Consider the following 21,269-nt stretch of genomic DNA (forward strand, 5'->3'; position numbering starts at 1 on the left):
CAGTGGTATTAACTGTACATATAAACTATTGCATATATATATATATATATATATATATATATATATATATATATATATTAAGTGATAGGGAATAAAGTTTATTTTGGCAAATAGTGTTAAAATTAAAATTGCATCCTATATTCAGTTTAAGCATGACACATGTTCTTGCTTTTCTGTGCTGTCATCATACCTAAACCGTTTTATAAAATGGATATGCTGAAATTTAACTTTACTGTTTTTGCTTATGCTCAGATTCAAAACAAAACTCTTGATAAGTTTTTTCAATCTCTGGGCCCATCTCATCATCAATATCATCCAAGTATGTATCACTGGGCTCTGATCAATCCATTCCATTTTCTTCTTCATCTGGGAAAAATGTCCTCTCTTTCAAGTAACTCTTGATGCGTCTCTTGATGATGTGTATGGGCTGCACTGCAAAGAGCAGCATCAGATGCGTAAAATGTCAAATCATTCATAAAGCAGTTAGCATCATTTTCAGGTGTTGCCCCTCTGAGTGCTGAACTTGTAATTCACACAGACCAACTTGAAGCACATATCCAAGCAAGAGTACAACTACATGAAATCGTTTTCCAATCACTTCGTGCCCTGGTGCAGCTTGATCTTTAACTTCATATTCCGTCCCACATCTTTGAAGTAGGACCTGGCAGAAGCTGCCACTCTTGTGGGCTGCTTGTCAGATGATTGAGCAGCTAATTACACAGGCAAGCTCCCGGGTAAGAGAAATTCGGGGTGGATGAGTTCTGCAGATTCTTGTAAAGCTTCATCTGTGGCAACCCAGCCAGTCAGGATCTTCTCAAACTGTTTAGTTTCAGTTTCAAATTGGCCAGGTTTCTCTGTGAGATGACTCAAAAGCTCCTGAACATAGTCTGACAGAGTGAGAACACCCTCCGAATCATCCTCATGGGATTCTGTACAAGCAGAATAATGACAAGAGGAAAACTCAGGGGCATTGGCAGACAGTTTAGACATTAACACAGGGCCCACAACTGCCTGGTGCTAAGCTATTGCTGGCTGCAGTTCTGCTGGGGGATTTTGGCTCATGTATTCCGAGGGGAACCCCAGCCTATCCAGTGGAATTGCGGAGAGACCTAGGAGACTGAAGGTGGACGCACAAACATGGGGAAAGGGGCGTGGAGCTGCTGGCAGGTGTCACCTATGCACAGGTGTGATCCACACAGCTCCTGCGGAGCCCCGGGGACTGTGGGCTTGGAAAAGCTCTTTCACCTGCTCCGTTAGCTGCAGAGCAGGAGAATCTTAATCGTCACCCTCGACACTAAGATGATGTGTTCCAAGATACAGTCTCAGGTGCTATCTCAAGTCAATGTTACTTTGCAGTAATTGAGTTAGTCTCATTTATTGTCTTCTTTTCCGAAGCTGTCCAACAAGAAACAGAATGATTTCATTCAGTGTAAGGAAAATTAAGATAAAAATTCTAAAAGATAATGCCTACGCATTTGTATCTGTGCCACGCTTGTCCTGTTAAGTTCCCAGTGAAACGACTGCAGTGCTTTTTAGTTTATTATGTCTCTGTGAAAAATAGCACAGATGTAGGACAGCTACAGAAATGCCATGGTACTAATTCGTAAATAACTTTACATAAGTAACTGTCATCTATGTGTACTGTTCAAACCTTTCCCCCAAACCACATAAAATCCAAAAGAAACATTATACATTTTCTCACCAGCCAGAGCTAAATAATTTTCTCATTTTCATATCTATGTGCATTTTTTTCAAAAAGTAAAGCTAAAAACATATTTGCATTATATTTGAGCTATTTACAAAATATATGTTTCAAACAAGAGATTCTGCCTTATTGAGGCACCACATGTATTTAATCAGTGGACCAGTGGAAGATTTCAGGTGATTTTTTTCAGGACTACATACAAGGCATTGTGCACACATTTTGTTAGTACTTGTACATTTCAAATATTTACTGCACTGGACAACATATGTATTTTAATGCCTCTTTCATATTATCATAATCTTTCAACAAGTTTGGTAATTTACCTATTTATCTGCAGTGAATAGAAACCCCAATTTTATTGTATCTTCAACAACACACTGATAATTTAACAAGGTTTGAGATGTTGCTGATGTCTCCTTGGTAAAAATCATAAAACAGACTCTTACCAGATGTTGAAATAACACCTGACTATTAGCAACAGTTAAACAAACTGAAGCAGCATTTTTAAACTCCATCCGGAAAGCTCTTCCTTAACATTTGAAAAGCTTTAGGCACAGAAGAGAAAGAAGGCATTAATTTGAACCTAGGGGTCCATATGCTGTCTACAAATCAAGCCCACTAGCTTTGCTTACCTTATGGTTTGGCTATCATGTGGAAACCGTCTCGACTGCCAAGGAGAGATAAAAGTATACATTAAAAATACATTGTGTCTTATCTCAGCGAAGCAGGTGAAGGGGCTTTCATTCTCTGAGCAGACTGAGTGCACCTTTCCGTCGCGTGTGTTTCACAGGGACTCTACACCAATGCTAGCAACGTGCAATCTGAGCTCTTGTGTCATGTCTGCCATCTGCTCGGGCTAAATGGCACTGGCCTAGCCCTTGCTTCGTCCCTGCCCCTGAAACTTGACTATTTTAACTACATGGTTATATGATTTAATCAAAGAGATGGAGAGGGTAAAGCTTATGTCCTCAGGAGTGACGCAGACTCCAAGCTCGGAAACAGCTGGCATTGGGGAAGCAAGGTCCCTCCTGGCATGAGAGTGGGGGGGGTGAGAGAGAAAACTTGGGAGGGGGAAAGGAGGGGGAAGGGGAGGGAGGGTGGAAGATGAGGGAGGAGAAAGAACATGGGGGGAGGGAAAGAGAGAGAGAGAGACAAAGAGTAAATATGAACATGAGCTCCTCTGGGGCGATGCTCTTTTGGTTTTATGTGATAAAATTACTATTGAGAAAGAATTTTAAATTCTGGTTTAGAAAATGAATTTGAAAACCTTTTTAAAAGCCAAACTGCCAAAACAAAACAAAACAAAAAACAAAACCCTTGTTTCCTCTGATTTTGGCTTTGACATTTTTTTGTTCTTTCAGTAAGCTTGAGAGCCTGGAAAACGTGGACATATTTTCCACAAATTAAACAATTAAAGAGGCAAAGAATAATATGGGACACATTTTCCATATTAATAATATTAATAATATTGGACTCAGCTCCAATATTATTGAGTCCAGACCCAAGAGGCTAAAATTTGTATTAGTGAAAAAACCATGGATCTATCACTTAGTGGTGTGAGCAAATTACTTGATCTTTCCTTTCCTCAGTTTTCTCATCTGTGAAATAGACTATTAATGACATCTGTCAAATAGAATTATTAGTTAGTTTGATCTGGCTAATTACTGACATTAAACATGGGGCCTAAGAAAGAATAAGATTTTACTCAGATTAGATGAAGGGAACTTATGTTTGCTGCTTTGTTTTATGGGGGAGTGGTTATTTGCTTTTTAGTTTTTTCCATGTAGTTACAATTGAATCTTTTCCTAGAGATCCATGTGGTACTTACTATCCTGGCTCTTTTACAATTTCTTCTCTACATGCCCTGAGCCTGCTGTGAGAATTTGAGTAGTCAGATGGATTTGTGGCTGTCTCCGGTGATCTCCTGGTCACAGTGATGGAGTTTTCAGCATCATTTAGGTGATGAAAAGTATTTTGGCCAGGAAGAGAGTCATAGACGAGGAGTTCATGCTACTCAGAATCTTTTCAAGGCTTCAGCTGCAAAACTTATCCCTCATTACACCCTGCCCTTCCAACAGTTTAGCTCTCTTGGATTCTGTCAAAGAAAACCATTCTTGATGCTTCTTACATTTGTTTACAAAAAGTTTATTCATGAAGCATAAGGTGGTTTTCTGTTTGCACCTGGGAGCAATGTCTGTGCCAAAGCAACCCTTCCTTGAAGAGACTTAGGAGGAGGATGTATGACAGGCAAATCAACTCTTGCTTGTGACCACTGAGATCAAAGGGAAAATAGACTTTAAGTGTAGTAAGACGCAGTCATTGCAGGCATGGGTGAGAATTTTCCAGTATGAAGCATGATGAACACTGCAAAAATCAAAATTCATTTGCTAATTTGTTCTAGATCTTGCTTTGCTCATGATAATAAGGTTTACATCATTTCCAGATCTAGAAAAGGGACGTGCCTAGTTTGAAACTAGCCCTTTGCAGTCAAAGCCATCATTCACGACCATGATACTATCATATATATATATATATATGTATGTATATACATATATATGGTAATATATATGATATGATATATATTATTATACATATATATTATATATGTGATAATATTATATATTATATATATTAGAGAACAAATAAATATCATGATAACAAATACAGCAGTACTTACGTATGTCTTTTGGGTACTGATCTCTTCTAAAGCACCAATAGTGTTGTACGTGTATGCTAACATCAAAAACACAGTAAAAGGAATGTGATATTACTTTTGCTTTGTAAATGAAGAAACTGAAGTTTATTTATTTATTTTTTCTTTTTATTGAGTTTATTGGTACATTTTAGCTATACAGTAATTTACATTCATTACTGGAATCTTGTACCTTTACATGACAGGTCTTGGTTCTCATTTTTTTCCCCTTGTCCCTACCCTCCCTTCACCCCCTTCTCCCCTCCCCATTTACAAACACTTTATTTCCATTTTTTCACTTTCTCATATTTTTTTTCTTTTCCCTTATTCCCTTTTCCCTACCCTTCCCACTTTCCCTACACCTTTGAAGAAACTGATGTTTAGAGTTCTAATAAGACCAGATTCTTACTCAGGCCTTGGGATGCAAAGGCCTTCTTTTTGATTGACTGATTGATTGACTGACTAATTTTGCAGTACTTTGGATTGAACATGTGGCATTCATTTGACCAGAGATACAGTCCTAGAGTTTCTGACAAAAATAATTTTTTGAAAGAAGTTCTCATTAAGTCATTAAGTCACCAGGCAGGATTTAAACTTGTGATCTCTCTGCTTCAGACTGCTAGAGAGCTGGAATTAAAGAAGGAGATGGTTAGGACTCTGGCACAGATAACTATTTAACATGAAAATAGGAGAAAAAAAGTGGTGTTTAGTGATACCATCGGCTCATCAAGGGACTCCTGTCAGTATCGAGAGCCCCAAATAGAAGTTTGTGCTGCCTTGCATACCTGTTTTTATATCCACGAGGCTTAATTCTATTGGGGTTTTCCTGGAAATACAGCAAGCAGGATTTGCACAAAGCAGAGCAAAGAGTTCTGGCAGTACTTTCCAAATCTGTTATGCTCCTTTGGTGACAGATTACAGAAGTTGTCATGGCTACTCAGGTACAGTCTATAAAGAACATAGTTACCTAGTTAACCCATAGTTGCTTAATAGCACAGTTAACTCATAGTTGTCCAGTTCTACATAGAGGGATGGTCTCCTCTCTCAGGATTTTCTGCTGTGTGTGACTTTCTGCTACTCTGCGTTGTTACTACCCATGTCATGTTCAGCTGTATGAGATTATGCTCCCAACAGTCTGAGGTTTGGGAGAAACGTGCATATGTAGAACAAGAAGAATCAATATAAAATATAAAATGATAGAGAGAGTTTGGGTGTGAGCATCAGGAAACCTGAGTTGCAGATTCTACTCTGGCATAATACATGGTATTAACTTTGACAAACCATTTAAGGCATTATAAAATAAAGGAAATCAACACAATTCTTATACATCCCTCCAGACAATCATTCTGAAAATAGCTATCAAATTATTGTGATAGATCAGACTAAGGTAATCGAAAGCAGAAAGTCTTCCTTTGGAAAAGATATGAATGATGTGCTGATTAGTTTTCTTTCATTTATACATCTCATTTTGTGATAGGTGGCTTTTATCCCCCACACACTACACAGACCTACATTGACAGCGCTCTCCAATGACTAATTTATTTATTTTTGCTATGAGATCAATGGAAGGATCTATTTTTGTTTCACAATATTTTGTTCTTTGAGAATTTGAAGAAAGCTATGGAAACTTTTCCTGGACGATTACACTAATGAATAAAAACCTCTCTGGATATGATTCAGGTTGCATATGGCATGGAGTTCAAGAAGAATGGAATGGATTAAATCCTCAGAGTTGGACAATTTGAGGGATTTTATAAACGTGAACTATTAAAGATTGGAAATAAGTCAGATAACAAGTGTTTATAGAAGTGACAATGATATACAATCTTATGTGGTTTCTTTTTGAAAATGCAACTATCCAAACATCATTAATCCTAGAAAACATTAGAAATAATCTTATATTACAAATTAGGCTAATAAACTACAAAAATAGAAAAGAGACTTATACTGCCAAATCACATGACTAACTTCTTTCTACTTTTTCATTATGTTTCCTCCAGAATAAAACCATGAGCAGAGGAAATTGTTGTAGCATATGACACCTCGATATGTGACAATATTTGAAAAAGTACACATGCAGGATTTCCATTTCTTTCACATTGTATTTGAATAATAACACTATTACGACCCAATGAGCATCTAGCAACATGTTTTGACTTGAATTTTCTGCATGTGTACATCAGTGACTTTGTGGAAAAATCGGAGAGCAGAGAATTAAGTGGCATCTTGCTCTGTGAGTAGGAGAAAATAAAATCAGTAGATAAACAGACTAATAACTTGGGTGACATGTATATGGGACTACTGTTGCCTTTTTCCTCCTCAAATCAGAGGTGACATTCACTTGTAGGGTTTTTTGTTTTTGTTTTTGATTTACTGTTTTGTGATCAGTCCTAGTGATTGTTGGTATCAGTTGGACTCCTTTGAACACTGTTCTAATCACTGAATAATAAGGTCTTGGTCAAGTCACTTATGACTCTGCACTTCATTTTCTGATCATTTTTAAGTTTGTTGATAGGTTTAAAAAGCTTGTAAAAGTCTCATTCTAATTCTGAGCACATATCAGGTCCTCAAAAATGATCATTTTCATCATGGCAATGTACAAACACATTTTAGGAAAATCTCTAGGTGTTCTCAACCAATGTTATGCAAAACTTATGTTTACATGGTTGGTCCCTTTGAGTCAAAAAACCCCTTTTATTTTTTATTTTTTGAAACGATGCCTCTCTCTCTCTTAAGTCACTGAGTTACTCAAGCCATTTCAAACATTCTACGCTCTTGCTTCAGCCTCTCATTGTGCATGCTTTAAATCTTTAAAGGAATATACCACCATGCCCAAATCCCAGGTGTCTGTTTGTTTTAACCATATGTGTTATGTTTGTACTATGAAAACAGAATCAATAGAACAGATACATATGATAAGTTGGATATATATGTGTCTATCTATATACTGTGTATGATGTATTTTAATATAGTTTGTGTGATTTATACTATTTATCTAATTTATATTATTTATTTGTACGCAATGTACATTTATACACAACACACATTACACCCACTGAATATCAGGAATTTGTTTACATAGTTATGAAGACTGAACAGTCCCAGCATCTGCAGTCCAGAAGCTGGAGGCCAAGGAGGAACAGTGGTATAAGTTCCAGTACAAATCTCCCCAGCCTGAAGGCCGGAGAAGGCCTGCTATTTCAGTTTAAGTCCAAAAGTCAGAAAAGACCAATGGCTCAGCTCAAACCATCATGCAGTGCTCTTTTATTCTGCCTTTTTGTTTTATGTAGGTCATCAACTGATTGGATGAGGCCGGCCCACCCTAGGGAAGGAAATATGCTTTACCATTCTATCAATTCAAATATTAATCTCATCAAAAGAACACATTTTCAAAATAACATTTGACAAATATCGGAGTATTTGTGGTCTAGTCAAGGTAACCAATAAAACAAGATATCACATGATAGATTTGTGGCTGCTCAGAATTTGGGAAAGACAGAATTTAACTTTGTGTGAATGAAGCATCCTTTGTGACTTAATGTTAAGTCTGGGGAGAAACAAAGCAGAGAGGTAGAAACAACAGATACTGAATTCACAAAAACCAAATTGCTATGAACTTTTTAATTGTGAGGTCAGACATACCCTACCAACTATGTCTTAAACCTGATCACTGTAGCCCAGGGTCAGATTCCTTGTCTAACCCATCCCATTCATGCCAGTAAGAACTCACTCTGACATTTTGCTTTACTTTTCTCAAATAGGGTTAATGGAAAGGATCGAGGCTTTGGCATAGCGTTGAACTTGGAGGTGAAGACTGTGATGTCCCAACCCAGGAGACTGATTGTGCTAGGTTTCCCCTACACTTACCAAGAAATTTACCATCATCCTCACATACAATTTACACATCTTCCTCATTGTGTGCATATCTGAACCTTGCCTATAACAGATCTTAAGAGGTCTGCCCCAGTCCTTTCGAAATCCAGCTATTCTCATGAAAATAGAATGTGGTCCCTTGGTTTCCATGAGCCAGCCAATTCTTAGTACGCTTTCTGAGCATGACAAGAAACAGATGTCAGTGTCTAACATGATGTTTCTCTTGGTCTAATTTAAAAAAACTGACTACTGGATCAATCCCATAAAATTTACTTAAAGTGGTTATCAAATTGTAATAAATTTAATTTAAAAGAGTTTTGAATATAGTTTAATGAGGACCCTGCATGTGCTAGGTTTTTGTAGTCTATTTCTTATCACCAATAATATCCAATAAGCTCCCTGCCTTCTCTCATTTCCTTGTAGAACCTTTATGTAGACAAGTCAAGATTTTCCTCCTTCCTTCCTTCCTTCCTTCCTTTCTTTCTTCGGCAGTAGGGAAAGTCATATATCCAGAGGACCAAGGCTTCAGCACTAGTCTGTCATTTCTTGACAGTATCACATCTCATTTCTGAAAGAGAAAATTACACTGGAGCCTATAGACCAGAGAAATGTCAAAACTACTACAGAATTGGATCCTTTAGATACTTTGGAAAAACTCTCTGAAAATCTCATGGATGTAACAGAAAAAGCAGAGGAAGAGGAAGACAGAGAAAGAGAAAAAGTAATAGGAGTCTTCATTTCCCATAAACTGATGTAGCAATCAGCTTCGCAATTACCAAGATCCATTTCACTGGACTTTATAACTGGGAATGAAATGAGTGAGGAACGAGAACCTCTAATGAAGGCTGAGGTCCCCACCCACCGCGTTATCATCACATTCCACCAATTTCCACATTCACTTGCCAGCTTTGCAATTTGCAGCTTATTTTCGCACAGCTCACCAAGCGGTTCACATTCATTTACATTATTGCTGTTTAACATGCAGACAAAAAGAAATATGGTTTAAGATCTGATGGGCTCGGCACTTTTTTTGTCTAGTTGAGTTTGTTTTGCTGCTGAAAACAAATGTCTCTGGAGCTCCGTTAAATTTAGCATGTCAAACGGTTTCCTTTAAAGGCGGCTTGGAAATGCTTTACAAATGTGATAGACGATAGAGACCACAAGCCTGAACAGAGGGGGAGATGATGCCTGATGAGGACCGAGAAAGCACAACAGCACTTCTTATCGGCTGGAGTGATTATTCCACTGTGGTTAAACGGACAGCAGGATTCCTGGATTGGAAGAAACAGACAAAGGGCAGAAGGCATGTCAACATTATAAACTAAAAAAGACTTTTCTCTATGCTTCTTTCATTTTCTACAAATTGATTTTCATTATAACTTGCTAGTGATAAACTCACTCTTTGTCTAGGAGACGAAACACGGACTTTCTAGAGGCTTCTGGTTCTTTGGACACCTGTTTTTCTATATTCTTGTTCGTGGGCCTTTACCAAGTGTGCATGTAATTTCCCCATTCTTTGGGTTGCCTTTTGCCCTCCCCAGAATGTATTTTGGTGCATTCTTATTTTAAAATAAATTTTGAGGAATTTCAGTTTCTCTTTTTTGAAATCTTGCTGTCCTGTGTTTTGTACACCATGAGCAGCAGGTCTCACAAAGGCATCAAGGCATTTAATAAATGTGCTTTAACAATGGAAGCTGTAAAGAATTAAAAGAATGGCATTCATATTAGAGTGATAGGAATACAGGTTGATAGTTTTCTCCTTACCAATTCTGAAATCTAAGAAATTATAGCAATGGAAATTTTTTGTATTTATGTTGATAGTAAAGCCTATTCTAAGTCATCATGAAGCTACACGGACTCTGTTCTTTCTCTTAGTGACGATACCTCTTTTGGTACAGGAATGTTGACTGTGATTGATTATGAGTTGCTCTCTCAATCTACTGCGTCTATAATTGGCACATGCGTACTGAATGACTGGTTTCCTTTTAGTACTGGAGATGGAACTCAGTGCTCTGTGCATGTTAAACGTGTGCAGTACCGTGGAACTACATTCCAGTCTTTAGAATTAATTTTTCTTAAATCTAAATACCTTGAAATTTGGAGGCACAGAGAGTCTGAAAGGGATCATGAATCAGAAATGACAATAGCAGCTAACAGTGACGTAGTGCCGTTTTGGTTCTTAAAGGACTTTTCTATGTGTTATCTCATTTGAATCTCACTGAAGATTTTTACAATGGAATTGGGATAGTTCCTATCTTCCTAGTCAGACTATTTTTCCAAATATGAAATTTCAGAAGTGAGAGATTAGATGCCATGACTTTTAACTCTAAATCACAGTGGACAGCACAGCTCCTCTGCCACACGCACAAAGATTTACTCAGTAAGTAAACCCTTAGGTCGCATTTATGCAAAAAAAAAATCTATGTGATAATAGAAAAAACAGGCAACTAAAGGGCGTGTGTGTGTGTGTGTGTGAGAGAGAGAGAGAGAGAGAGAGAAAGAGAGAGAGAGAGAGAGATTCCCATAGATATATAATCAGTTTTTATAGAAAGCTTCTTTCTCTGTCATTTGATGTGGATACAAGATCCTGAAAGTGTTTGTACTTAAAGAATGTGTAATATTTGTGTTTGCATTCACCTAAGTCAGCTAACTCCTCCTCATACCCTAGCTTTTAAAAAAAGACTTTTTTTTCTTACCATCAAGGGTAGGTGTATCGGTTACCAGCTAAAATATTTTTTGCAGGAAATAATTCTGTAAAGCCAGACTCCTGAAACTAATCAAATCGTATTAATGTGGGGTAGATTAAGTAACATTTCAGAAACTTCCTAAGTAATGTTAGTTATGTGGTGTCAAGACAGTAACTCCTACAAAAAAAAAACCAAACTTTTTTCCTGCTGTGCGTCTTGTGACTACTATTTGTAGAAGCCCCACTACTTTCGGTAGATTCATTTCTTTGCTCCTTTGGGCTCCTGAGCAGGACAGGAAGCCTCTCGAGGCACACAGGATAGATTTGCCGAACTCCCTGGTGTTTCTAAATCTCCAGTTTTGGCTGGAGGAAATTACCCAGTACGATTTGCAGTATGAGATGGCAGTGTAAAGAGAGGAGAGATGTCAGGGCTGGGGAAGCAGAGTGATGAGGGATAAATGTGATTGCTCAAAGCAGGACTGGGGATGATTCGATTAATCTTTCATTTTTACAGGCGCTGGTTTCTGAGAGAGACCAGAGGGACACAAATAGAAGAGGTGCGTTTTGGAAAACTCATGGAAAAAAACTTTCCCACAACAACCCAGATGGAGTGGAACTGTATGGTCCTGATAATACTGCAATCTAAAGGATACAGAAGGTCTAAATAGTGTCTCAGAGATTTCATCAGCAGAGTAAGGGTGAGAATTTCTGAAATCTCTGTGGAAAACATCATTGTTGGGGGACCACCAGAGTGCTTGGAGCTTTTGTTTTTAAACAAATAAACCTTGCTTTAGATCATGGCAAATAAAAATAACTTGTGGGAACATATTTTCTATTATTGCTGCCAATTAATACTGACGGTGCATACAAATTGAATATTTCACTTATATTTAGTTGTTCTGTCTCCTTAGTCAATGCTAACCTTTGACTTCTTCATCATTCATGATTTCATCCTAGTGAAGAGGACTGGACAGTTACTATACAAAATGCCTTTGTTTTAGGATTGTCTGATATTTCCTCATCACTAAATTCAGTTTTATATTTTTGACAGTCAGACCACAGCAATTGTATGTTTTTCTCAGTGTATTATATATGATGTGTTACCTCATAATCTGTGTGGTTCACCTTCAGGCCTGATTATAAAAAACCAGGTTTGTGCTCAATTTGTTATGTTATAACTAGATTGACTTTGGTTCCTAATTTGACATTAAAATTTTAATTTGAAGAATGTTGATGTTTGAGATAACAGTGTATAAATTTTAGTTTAAAACAGGCACTATTATTACCTTTTGCATTCCATTGTTTAGTTTCTGGGAATAAAGTCACAGTTCTGATTTTTTTCCTAAGTTTTCTGAGTTTAGAGAAGTTCAGTCTCCTTAGTTTCCTTCCTTTTGTTACAATTCTATAGTTGCTGTGCTAGTGAGATTCTAGCAATTTGACATTCTGCTTCTGTGATTCTCAATAGAGTTGACACAATTTTTTAGTAATACTGGATGACCACTCTGTCCACTATGTAATTAAAAGTAAGAACTAATGTTGCTGTTTTATAACTAAAGTACAAAAATATTATCAGTAGGTCAGAAAGTATTACAAAAAATTCAGCGTGTGAAGAGAACTGATGATGGTTTACCCATCTTGAAAAGTAATATGTGTTTGGATCTTTGAAGTGAGCTTATCTGTCATTTCTCCATTTTGGAAGAGGCTCCTGTGAAATTAGAGGGGGGAAACTTCACTATTAGCTACACTAGTTTTCAGGTGATTTAGCTGGGAGCAACTACTTCAACACCTGCGTTCAGGGAAGAGCGCCTGTCACTCATTCCCAAGGTCCTGTCGAGGGTAGAGGAACAGATAAAGTTACTGCATCTTTCAACAGACTGATATCTGCATGACAAAATGGGAAAAGTTGAGTCTAAAATGAACCCTCTGTAGGTGTCAACTGTTTTCAGTGTTCACTCTTAGACTCTGTCAGTCACAGTATTTTACCTCCGTATCAAGAGTGAGTGCTCATTTGAATACATACATTCATAACTACTCTATATTCCATCTTCCTTGAAAATATCATTCAGTTATTAACCTGTCGTTTTGAAAATGATGCCATAGAATTAAATTCATGAGCTGTTTTCCATGCTGTATTTGCTAAGACATTTTAAAATGACAAAACATCCTCTGTAGCTATTTAATACTTCCAAAAAAGCAGACCTGTTTTTTCAGCTATTTTATGATTAACAATTGGAATGTTTAAACCATGGAATTTAGCAATTCTGTGAAAACCTAACACTTTCTAAATCTGATTTCCATATGAAAAAACAGAAAATCATTTAACCCTTATTATAACTGCCTTTTGCTTAAATGATCATATCAAATGCTAAAGACAAGTAAATAGATCTGATGAAAAGAATTTCTGAGACTGGCTGCTTTGGTTTATTCTGTGTAAAATGCTCCTTCTTATTTAAATTAGACAAATGGCAGGGTTTCCTGGCTAATGAGACTGTTTTGACTAGTGGTTTGGAAGTGTCACCTCCACTCTTTATCAGGTAATCATAATTAGGGTGAATGAACCAACCAGGGAAGTGGAGAGCAAGTCAAAAAGTGTGCTTAATGGAAACAAAGACCTCCAACAAACAGACCACCTGGGCACAATCAGGAGGAAACATCTATAGTTCAAAAACACAGCCAGGGAAAAGCCATTGGGCATCAACGATGTGACTGCTGAATTATAGTTCATAGCAAGTTTGAACCCAGACTGTCTGGATTTTCTAACCAGTTCTACCTTAATTAACTTTAATCTTTAACTAGAGCCCTTAAACACTAACAATTTTCTTTTTCTGCCAATTAAAACAGTCCATGATCAATTTGAATTGTACTTATCCCTGTTCTTTTCTTGTTGCCTTTTTCTGCTTCCCCTTTAGAATTCTTTCAATGATATTTGAATTTCTGTGTCTTAGAACAAAAGGAACCTGCTGCATTACCTTTACAGTTCCAAGATAGGTGCATTGTAAAGTCCATAGCCATCTCATATTGTTGCTAAAGGCCTTTTTACATCTCTGTTTCTACAGTTTCATTATTATTAAATGTCATTTTCTTTAAAGATAACTCTTGTGGAAAATTTCCAGGCCAAGTCAAACAAAGACTGAAAGTCAGATTAAAAGCAAGGACATCATGGTTACTATTGATATTGGCAAGGCCAAGGGCAGGTTAAATTTCAAAACTGTGGAAGAACAGAGATGAGGGAAATATGTAATTCATTTGAATGAGCCATTGAAGTAGACTTTGGGCTTCTGAAGATTCAAGAAAAGTGAGAGTTGTAAACAGATTCCAGACATTTGAATAACACGTGGACATTCTCAGTCCTCGTTGCCTAGAGATTGTAATTCAATAAATCAAGAATTGAGATACGAAGATGTGGAAGTTTCAACAACCCAGATTCGTTTTCACACACATTGTCATAAAGGGTGATGCCTTGAGAAACATTGTTTTAATACAAAATTGAACTCTTTTTTGTGAAGAGGGATATATACTCATCTCAGATTTATTAAACACAAGTATTACTTCAAATAATTGAAATAAGCAAAAGCAGATACTTAAGGTTAAAGTGAAGCTGGGTCCAGATGCTGAAAGAAAGTTATCTGGTCTTCTGGGATTCTTTCGTACTTGCTGGCTTTAAATTGAGAAAGGCTTTCAGGGGGGAAGGTATTGATATGGCACTAGCATATCTGGCTATACTAGCACAGCAATTATTCAACTCATTTTTCCTGGTTTAATCTTGCAGAATCATCTTTTTTAGTTAATGAAATAAATTTATCAAATAGATTTAGTTCACTGGAATAAGCACTATAGCCAGGATGATGAAACATGTTTACTGGCTACCACTGAGTCGATCTTGGCTTGGAGATTTTGCACACACACACACACACACACACACACACACACTAGTGTACTGAAGATGCATAAGGTTGGAAGGCAGAATTAGATTTCCAAAGGGAAACATTTATTCCATTCCTAGAAGGGGAGAGAAATTCTAAGAAAGAATAAGCAATATGTATCTATTCCACATGGAGAAAACAAGCAGACTTCAGTACCTGAGGTCAATGAATATAGGCAACAGCTACCAACTTAGTAAAGGAGAGCGATGTTATGAAGTGATGACTCTTTGTGCTAGAACAAGAATATGTTCTCCTTCCATGTAATTTGTAATCTCTTATTTGAATGAAGAAGCCCAAGTTTCTAGCAGTGTGATCAGCAGATTCTGTTAAATTGAATTTGACATGATTTTTTCTCAGCAAAGACAAATTTACTACTTGGAGGGGTTTGGAAAGGTGGATGTAGAATCCTTAATACAAGGACTTTAATAATAGGATACTAATAAATTTAGTTCACAGAAATTAATTTCTTAAACTGCTTAAAATGATGTACTAGAAAGGTGCAAAGGATTATATTACATCTTGACTTCAAAACAGATGCAAGGGCCTGGGGTTTAGCTCAGTGGTTCCCCTGCCTGCTTTGCAAGTGCAAGGTCCCGAGTTCGATCTCCGGTACCAAACCAAACCAAACCAAACCAAACACAGATGCAAGTTCAATATCTTGTCTAGAGAAACCAGGTGGGGGCTACATCTATTAGGTTGGGTTAATCAAAAATGCACAAGATCCATTGTATTAAAAACTGGTCACATTGGATTGGGATTTAGCTCAGTGGCATCCTGTCTGCCTTGCAAGTACACGTTCCTGAGTTTAAATGTGAAGTTCATTGCTGTTGGATGTATCCATATTGTTTTACCACTGTTACTACATCTATATCTATAAGATTCTGTCATTCCAAATGGAAACTCTGCACCTGTTAGATAGTAAGTCCTCATTGCTCCTTTTTAACTGATCCTTAATTTTCTCTTTATGAATTCAGCTATTGTAGGTGCCTCATATCTATTCAGTCATGCAACGCTTGTCCTTTATTCTAGCCTACTTCACTTAGCATTATTTCATCTTGTTGTAGGTATATCAGAATTTTATTCTTTCTCAAGACAGAAATATTTTACAGTATTTACACTATATTTATTTATCCAATAATTCTCTGACAGATATTTGGGTCTTATCCCTCTTTTGCTACCAAGGATAATGTGGTTAGGAACATGGTTTTACAAGGCATTAAATATTTTTAATGAAAGTGTAAAAATTCGCGATTTTATTTGATACATATCTGACTTTTTATTTTTGATAGACTATAGCTGTTGTTGATTGCTTTAAAAATATGGCAATTCGTAAAATAATTCTATTTCAACACAGGCGATGTCAATATAGGTAGAGCTTTTAAAGGCATGAAATTTGCAAGTTAGAGTCTCAATAAGCATAAATAACCTTTTAAATGCCAGCCATGGAAATGACACAGTGTTATGCGTAATATATTGTTTTCTCACTGTGTGATGCCACTACGGCACTCAAAAATGTAGGTTGTACTGGAACAGATACATTTTATTACCATAGTTATATACATACTTGGTGTGTGCCTAGAGAAACTATGTGACCAGCCCTCTAAATATGAAGCAAGCTTAAAATTGTTTGTCACAAATTAATAAATCTAACATCTCTCCTAAAGAACAAAATAGATACTGTATTAAGTAGATAACTGAAACAATTATGAAGGCAGTTAATGAATATCTGTATTCAAACCTACATAAGCAGTAGATAAACCCAATACTAGAAAAAAGTTGAGTTAGTCAATTAAGGGCTTATGGAATCAACAGAAAATCAGCAGAGTAAGAGACTTTAATATGTTGGTAAAATAATCTACTTTGTATTTCTTACAAGCATGTGTATAAAAGACACATAAAGAGGAAACATTGGACTGGAGTTTTAGATAAGTTGAAGGAGATGACATAAATTTTTCCTCATTGTTTTCAGTGCTGATGTCATATTCTCTTCAGCCAGAATTAATAGAAAGGGAATGAAGTGATTTTCACATTGAGCCCTTTCAGCAGCTTACCTGATTTTCTTGGTTGTCATCTCTTAAATCCCACAAACACTCAAAAACATGTTAGCACTGCACTTGTCAGAACTGTGGGAAAGATAAATTAATCTTAGCAGCATATTGCTACCATTATTTTCTATTTAAAACTTTGTATTTGACAACCAAACTTTAGAGTTTAAAAACTCTGCACAAAATACTTGATTTTTTTCTTCATAAAAGGTACTCCTAAGTGAAATAAATAAGTCCCACATGTGTAAATACCGAATAGTTTCCCTGGTGTGAATATTCTGCAACAATGCATAAGATTCTAATAAGATTACTGACATTTAGAAACGGGAGGAAAGGAGCTAAAGATGTAGGGAAGGTGTGATACGTAGGGGAAGAACAAAAAGGGAAAAGAAAAAAATGTGAGAGAATGAAAAGATGAAAATAAAGTGTTTGTAGATGGGGAGGGGAGGAGGGGGTGAAGGGAGGGCAGAGGTAAGGGGAAAAAAATGAGAATCAAGACTTGCCATGTAAAGGTACATGATCCCAACAATGAATGTAACTGTACTGTATCCCTAAATGTACCAATAAACTCAATAAAAAAAAAAAAAGGTGAAATAGATATGTACTATGATGTCCACATAGATATTTCTAAATAACTTAGTAAAGAGAAAAGTTTATTTTGGATATTGTTCATATCCTATTGTCTTCTGTGCTTGTCCATGTTGAAACTGCCTTAATTATTTCATATGATTTTCTCTGTTACATAGGAAGAATCATCCTGGTGAAGGATGAAGAAATAATTTTTGTTCATCCCCATAATGAGGTTTTAACCCAAGGTCTTATACATGCTAAGCAAGTATTCTGCACTGAGTTACATCCAAGACCCAGAGTATTTTGATATGAAATAAAATACTTTTAGCGGAGAGCCAAAAATGGCAAAGTAGTAATCAGTAGCAAAATTCAGCCTCTCCAACACCTGGAATCCAGGCACTTGGAAAATGACAACTTGACAAAGAGAAAAAAATGAAGTCCATCTTCAGGAATTGGAAAGGACATGAAAATTCCAAATTACAAAGAAGTTGGTGCAATGGACTACAACACAGAGAAAAGAATGAAAAAGTTCACTCCAGTTCCCAGGGAGGGAAACATGGGTATGGGGACCTAAGATGAACACCCAGGGTGGGGAGCTCCTTGGAGAAATAACAGACAGGTCCAGAAGTGCTAGCTGCAAGAAAAGCCCAAAGGCATTACCACCTGAAAAAATTATGTGATGTTTTACTCTGAAAGTGACTCCTTCCATATGGCAGCCCACAAGTGAAGAAGGAACACTGTGTTACACCTGCCTCATTGCCAGAAAGTGTTTAATGAGGGGTCATTGTGGGATGGTACTGATTATTTAAAACTGAGCCACAGAACATCTACAGAACAACTTTGCTCAGGGTTCCCCCCTGTTACCCTCTCACAGTGACTGGGTGAGAGACAGCCAAGACAGACAGTCATGTGGTGGACGTAGGCCAGCATAGACCACCTGAGAAGTTGCAGTTCAGGCTCGCTATGGTGAGAAGCCAGGACGAGCTTGTTTGGCTCTTAGAGAATGACCAATTCTTGATAAACTCACTACCAAATTCTACAAGAACATTAGAGAAAATTAAATGCCCAAACTCTTCAAAGAAATTGAAAGGGAAGAAGTACTAAACCAGTCATTAACCTAAACAAGGAAGAGAAAAAGCTCTACAAAGTAAACTACAATACTTCCAAAAAGGAGCTCAAAGAGAACACCAGAAAATGGAAAGATACTCTTGTTCTTGGATAGGCAGGACCAATATTTTAAAAATAATTATTCTTCCAAAGTTGATATACAGATTTAATGCAATCTCCATAAAAGTAGCAATAGTATTCCCCTCAAAACTAAAGAAAACAATTTCAAAATTCATATGAAAGAAGAGATTCAAAACTGTAAAATCAATCCTCAGCAATAAGAGCAAAGCAGGAGGCATTACAATCCCAGGCTTCAAATTATACTATGGTAATTAAAACCCCATGGCACTGAACAAAAACAAAACAAAACAACAACAACAACAACAAAATAAAAACACCAAAAAACAGACCTATAGATTGATGGAACAGAATAGAGGATGCAGAAAAATCTTCAGACACATTCTTCTATCTGATCTTTGACAAAGGGCCAAAAAATGCATAATGGTGGAAAGACACATATTTTAACAAGTGGTGCTAGGAAAACTGGCTATCCATCTCTAGAAGACTGAATCTAACTTCTTATTTCTCACCATGTATTCAACTGAATGGATCAAAGATCTACAAGTTAAAAAAGAAACACTTAATCTCCTGTAAGATAAATTAAGGACAAATCTTGAAGATGTAAGCATAGGCAAGGACTTTCTCAACCAAACCCAAATAGCACAAAAAATAGTATCAAGAATTCACAAATAGGATCTTAATGTATTAAACAGTTTCTATACAGCAAAAGAAAGAGTGAACAGAGTGAACAGAAAAGCTAGAGAAAGGAAAAATTTTTGACAGTAGTACCTTGGCAAAGGACTAATGTCTATAATATATTTTTAAAAACTGAAGACATTTGACTACTCCCCCCCAAAAAAAAGTCGGTTAAAAACTGAGTGAAAGGGGTAGACACTTCTCAGAAGTACAAATGGCCAATAAATATGTGAAAAAAATGCTCAAAATCTCTGGCCACTAAGAAATGAATACTAAAACGACACTGAGATTCCATCATACTCCAGAAAGAATGGTCATCATCTAGTCAAACAACAACAAATTCTATCACGTACGTACAGAAAGAGGAACCCTTCTGCACTGTACCCTAGTGCAATCATTAGGAAAATTGTGTGGAAATCTTTTTAAAAAATCAAAACAGAAATTCCATTAAATCTATGTATTCTTCTTCCTCTAGTTGTCTTCCCAAAAGAGTTAAAGACATCATATTACAGTGATACATACAGACCCAAGCTTAGAGCAGCGCTACTCCTAATAACTAAATATCGGAAGTAGCCTGTCTGTCCGTCAACTGATAAATGGGTAGAGGAAACACACAATGAAGTTCGATTTTGCTATAAAGAAGGATAAACTTGAGTCATTTGTAGGAAAATGGATGCACCTCGGATTATAATATGAAATGTTTAAATATCACATGGGTTCTCTAACATGGAATATCCAAAATATGAATAAAGAAAAAAGTAAACAGATAAGAAAAATTAAGGAGATGCTTCTTTTTAAAAAGGAAAGGGACTAAGAGATTAAGGCATGGAGCAAAGAAGGAAGAAGAAGAGGAAAAGAACTAAAATGTCTTGTGTGCATGTACCAACTTCCCATGAGGAATGTAATTATAAACTGCAAAAGTGTGCCAATAAAAAATGAATAAACCAAAAAAAAGAACCGAGTGTGTTTCTGTGAATAATTAGGCAAAAATTATTAATGCATATTATTACACAGAGTGGTGTGTTTCACTTTGACATAAACTGCATGAATGCCCTGGAACTTGATTACTTTCATACTCCTTAATCCCTACTTCTTCTTCCATCATCTTTTTCCCTCTACTCCTTCTTCTTCTCTTCACAGTGTACTTTCTACTTTTCTGACATTTATTTATTTAACTTCAACATAGGAGAGAAAACTTGTGGTGCCAGACTTTCTAAATCTTGCTTAGTTCACATAACAAGATGATCCCCAATGCCATAAATTTTTTTCCTGCAAATTACATGATTTCATTTTTCTTTATGGCTGAATAGTTCTCCACTGTCTGTATATTATATATATATATTTTTTTCTTTTATCCATGCATTCGTTGTCATGCACCTGTGATGTTTCCACAGTTTTGCTGTTGTGAATTGTGCTGCAGTAAGATAGCTCTCTCTCTCAGCTTCATTTTCTTGTGTCCAGGTTGAACTCGGTGTTACTCTTTCAACCTGGGGTTCCCAGGCAAGTTATGCTGTGTAAGTACACAGCCCAGTGACTTTTAATGGTAAAGCGCATTTCCTTCTTATTCAGTGGCTTCAGAGAATCCTGGTTGCTGCTGCCTTCACGTGACTTCAGTGCAGTCCCATGGCACTTTGGGCTGCTCAATTCCCACCGCATCTTGTGTGTTTTCAAGATCTCTAAAGTGGTGAACGTGGAATAGGTCACACAGCAAGATGTTTTCACTCCTGCTGACTTCTGTGGCTCATTTAGTTTGAGCAGAAAAACTGTATGGTCCTACCTAAGATGAAAGGGTCAGAAAGTGTGATCCTTCTGTGTTCTAAAATGGGAAGAAACCTGGGAATAATGTGAATCTTGTAATGCCTACATCACAAATTATTTTTTAGGAAAATTATTTCTATCAGAAATATATCAG

General features: G+C 36.7%; 1 pseudogene; it reads right to left on the reverse strand.

Moving 5' to 3' along the window:
* Nucleotides 1-472: 472 nt before the first annotated feature.
* Nucleotides 473-21,013, reverse strand: LOC104856827 (annotated as a pseudogene).
* Nucleotides 21,014-21,269: the final 256 nt, after the last annotated feature.

Source organism: Fukomys damarensis, unplaced genomic scaffold, assembly GCF_012274545.1.
Source record: "Fukomys damarensis isolate Sample0158 unplaced genomic scaffold, DMR_v1.0_HiC HiC_scaffold_21, whole genome shotgun sequence".
In the NCBI taxonomy this organism is placed as follows: Eukaryota; Metazoa; Chordata; class Mammalia; order Rodentia; family Bathyergidae; genus Fukomys; species Fukomys damarensis.